Here is a 4,603-nt window from a genome sequence, read left to right on the forward strand (position 1 = left end):
TGACCCCATAGGTTCGAACCTAAGCCGGTAGGACAAGAACGACTTTCTGTACTAATCGAAGTGACCATTTAGCAATCATACCCGACGTCCGGATAGACCGAATAATTGCAAAGCAATATTCTGGAACCCTTGGACTATGGTTACCATATAATTAATCCTTATGACTCCAAATGCCTAGGATGACTCCACAGTTCTATCAACTCTTTAATCAGTGCATCTAAAATGTATTTCAACTTTACAAATTCTGTGACTCCTCATAAGGATTACCCTGGCCAAGATTTTGCTACATTAAACACGAGGACATTATCTCTTGCACCAGAAGGGGTCAATTCCATCATGACTCACGCACCGACTTCGCAAGTACTTGACTGCACCCAGTAGCCTTCCATCACTGAATTAGAAATTCTGATAGTCCGGTATCAAAGTACAGTGAGTTGCTTGCAAGTCACCGTGGTGATCTCAGGTCTGAGGGATACTTATACCCATATCCACTCGGAACATCTCTTGACAACAGAGCATTCCGGAACTGGTCACGTTCAGTGAAGTGTACTCCTATACTTCATCTGTGTGACATATCAATGTCTCTACACTCCTTGGTTACGAGGACAACCAATGTATATGGCACACAATGACCTATTCTTGATAATGCTATTGTCCTAGTGATAGCATATTGTTGTGCCGATTTTTGTTTATCTAAAAATATGCTAAACAGATCGTTGTTAGAACCGACAAACAAAGTTTAAATTAATTTTACTCTTACCTGTTCTACTCGAAGAATAGTGGTTGTAAGAGATCGATCCACAGGGAGGCGATTGGAGTTGCTTAAAAATAAAAACGTTCACTCGGATTCAAAAGCGATTTTTGAATAACAAAAGAACAACATTATGTTGGGGATGATGATAGATTCTCTAGTCTACCAGAGAATCTTCTTTATTTAAAAATAATAAAAAGACAAGTACTTAGAAATCAAAGAGCATTTATAAATTCATGAAATGTTTAACTATTCAAAGAAAAATTTTGGCATAAATTAAAATGGATGAAAACAAGTGCTAAGAAGATCAAAAGCCTAGAACATAAATTGCATAAAAGAAAATTTAATGTATTGCATCAAAGAAGAATTAAAAGATTGCATTAAAAAAAACAGAAATTAACTTGAACCTAGAACAAGGATTGCATGAAAAAGAAATGATAGATTTGATAAAAAGAAAATTCATTACAAATAAAAGTGGAGATTGGAAACCTAATGTTTCTTCTCTTTTACGAATAACATAAAAAAAAATAAAACAAAAAGCTTCTCCCTCCCGTTAGAACATAAAATATATATTTTTTATTCTCTTCTTCCCCAAAAACAGAGCTTCCTCTATTTTTTCCTTTCTCACTTCTCTCCCCAAACAGAGCCTTTCTTCTTCATGCTCCCGGCTCCTCCCTGGACCCGCCGGCCACCCCCCATTCCGAGCTCTCCTCCTCCTCCCTTTCTGCCGATGGCTCCTTTATATAGATCCCCAGCAAGCACGTGGAGATGAGGGGAATATGGAAGCGTGATCAATGGATTGGGTCTCCGGAAGCTGGCCGTGGGAGGGGAGGCTGAGACGGAGGAACTTGATTGCAGCGTGGGATGCCGTGGCTGGGCGGATCGTGGAGGAGATTGATGACGGACGTTGGGGCGCTGAAGAAGAAGATCTCGGGTGCTGATGTGGGATGCTTCGATCACGAAGAAGGAGGTCGTCCGGGATGCGGATGCAGAGGCTTGATCCGTGGAAGATGGATACGGACGGGATCTTGGGCTTCTTCACAGGCAGTTGGGACGCTTGCAAATGGGATTCGCTGGGAGGAGCCGCGAGGAGGACGAACGGCTGGATGTGATAATTGAATGGGCGGAAGAAGAGGCGGAGGAGGGGCTGTTGCTGGGATCACGGGGACGTTGAGAGGAGCTGGATTTATTCGGGATGTTGATGATTGGCTGGGCGATGGGATTTCATGCTTGCATGGCAGCTGGAAAATTTGTTGAGCTCGGGCTGCCGGACATTGGGCTTAAACCCAATGTTATTGGGTCTCTTGGATTCCTTGCACTCAAACACAAATACAACGTTAATTAATTTTTTATCATTAAAGATTAACTATAATACTAATTAAGATGTTACGATGATTGCACTTTTGTGCTCTCATCACACCCCCCAACTAGCTTATTGCTAGTCTCTAGCAATTTAGTGCGAAAATGATAAAATAAGAGTGCAAAAGTGTTATTTATTATATAAATATACTAAGATAAATACTCACTTTCGTAGAGTGATGAGAGCACAAAAGTGCAATCATCGTACCACCATAATTAGTATTATAGTTAATTTTTAATAATAAAATTAATTAATTAACATTGTATTTGTGTTTGAGTGCAAGGAGTCCAAAAGACCCAATAACATTGGGTTTGAGTCCAATGCGCAGCAGCCCAAGCTCAATTCAAGTCCAACTCTTCCCGGATCCACGGCAGATCAGCTCCTCCAAGCCACCCCGTCGATCATGCTTCCAGCGGTCCCACAACATCCAGATCTTCCACGATGAAGCAATGCCCGTTTCTCCTCCCAGCCGTCCACGGATCACCATCAGCTCCTTCCGCATTCAGTTCCCACCTTCCGATTCCAGGCCGTCCGCATTCTCCGCGATCCATCCCGTGATGCACTCCCGCAGCTCTTCCACGATCAAGACTGCAGCCCCTCCTCCTCAGCGCGCGTCTCCTCCTTCCGCTTTCACCGTGCCAGCCACCGTGCCAGCAACGCCCGGAATCCCCTCTCCCGGATTCAAGATCCCCGCGACCCAATCCCAGCTGTGCGCCCATCCCGTGATCCCCGCCTTCCTTCCGCGATCCGGAAACCCAGCAGCCTCCCAGCAAGGCAGATCCCAGCCGTGATCTCACAGTCGCTGCCAGCCGTCAAGCCCGGATCCGCGTCGCCACCTTCCATGCCAGCCACCGTGCCAGCAACGCCCGCGTTCTTCACGCGCTGCAAGCATCCCGTCCGCCCACTGCATCTCCTCCCTTCCGATTTCAAGCCGTGATCACAGCATCCCGTGATCCCCGCGTCCGACTGCAAGCATTCCGTGATCGACTCCTACCCGCGTCCTCACCGCGTCTGCCATCTCCCTTCTGCATCAAGCGCCCGTCCGCGGCTATAAAAGGAGAAGGAGGAAGAGAAGAGAGGGGTGCTCGGTGGAATCCAAGAAGGGATAGAGAAGAGTGCTCGGTTTTGGGGTTGAGGCCAAGAACCAGGGAAGGAGAGGTGTGCTCGGCTGCTTCGGTTGATCCAAGGAAGAAGAAGGAGCTCGGCTGCTTCGGCGGAGAAGAAAAAAAAAAACAGAAGAAACAGAGCATTGCTCTGTTCGTTTGGAGAAGAAAGAAAGAAAAAAAAAAGTATTTTATGTTGTTCCACCGTGGGAGAGAAAGGGAGATGTTTTCTTTCTTTTATTTTTGTTATTTCCTTCCTTTATTTTAATTGCAGAAGAAAGGTAGCATCAAGCTACCAATATTCATTTCTAGCATTGTAATCAATTTAGTTTTCTAAATCTATCATTTTTCTTTCATGCAATCCCTGTTCTAGATTCAAATTAATTTCTATTTTTTTTATGCAATCTTTTAATTTTTCTTTGATGCAATATATTTAATTTTCTTTTATGAAATTTATGTTTCACGCTTCAATCTTCTTAGTGTCGTCTATTTTAATTTATGCCAAAACTTTTTTTTCTGATTAATTAAATAAATGCTTTTCGAATCTAAGTACCTGTCTTTTAGTTAATTTCAATTAGAAAATATTCAACATCCTCAAAATAATGTTTTTCTTTTATCATTCAAAAATCGATTTCAAATCCGAGTGAACGTTCTAATTTTTATGCAACTCCAATCGCCTCCCTGTGGATCGACCTCTTACAACCGCTATTTTTCGAGTAGGAAAGGTAAGAGTAGAATTAAATTTAAACTTTGTTCGTCGGTTCTAACAACGATCTGTCTAGCATATTTTTAGGTAGACAGGAATCGGACGAACAGAATTTTGGCGCCGTTGCCGGGGATCGAACCCGGGTCACCCGCGTGACAGGCGAGAATACTCACCACTATACTACAACGACCTTCACAATTAGAAACCATGATGGCTAACATGATGAAGCAGCAACAAGACTTCATCCAACAGCAACAACAGACCAACATAGCTCAAACCCAGACTAATCAATTCCATGCGCAAGCGATTGCAAAACTTGAGGTTAGTCTGAGCCAAATAGCTAACTCTCTAGGGGATAGGAAGAGAGGTGAATTGCCCAGTCAGCCAGTACCTAACCCTAGTAGACAACAGAATCAAGGGCCGAGAGGCCAGTTTCAGATTGATTCTAATGGAAACCCCACCCATGAAGTCCAGGCAATTACCACTTTACGGTCTGGCAAGCAAGTGGACAACAAAGTCCAACTTCCTGTGCAAGAAAAAGAAGAAAAGCATGAACCAAATCCCACTCAGAAAAAGGCACAAGAACAAGGAACACAAGGAGTAGAGGAGAAACCAATAGAGACATACACACCCAAGGCTCCCTTTCCTAGTAGACTACAAGACTCAAAGAAAAAATCTCAGTA

At 43.5% G+C, this 4,603-nt stretch overlaps 1 non-coding gene across 1 annotated transcript; it reads right to left on the minus strand.

Annotated features, from left to right (window-relative positions):
* Positions 1-4,038: 4,038 nt before the first annotated feature.
* On the minus strand, positions 4,039-4,110 carry TRNAD-GUC (transfer RNA aspartic acid (anticodon GUC)). Its single transcript has one exon. It is a non-coding gene; the product is annotated as a tRNA-Asp (tRNA).
* Between the last annotated feature and the right edge of the window lie 493 nt (positions 4,111-4,603).

This window comes from Phoenix dactylifera, chromosome 2, assembly GCF_051530095.1.
Source record: "Phoenix dactylifera cultivar Ajwa chromosome 2, Ajwa_hap1_PhDact_Kaust_v1.1, whole genome shotgun sequence".
Taxonomy (NCBI): domain Eukaryota; kingdom Viridiplantae; phylum Streptophyta; class Magnoliopsida; order Arecales; family Arecaceae; genus Phoenix; species Phoenix dactylifera.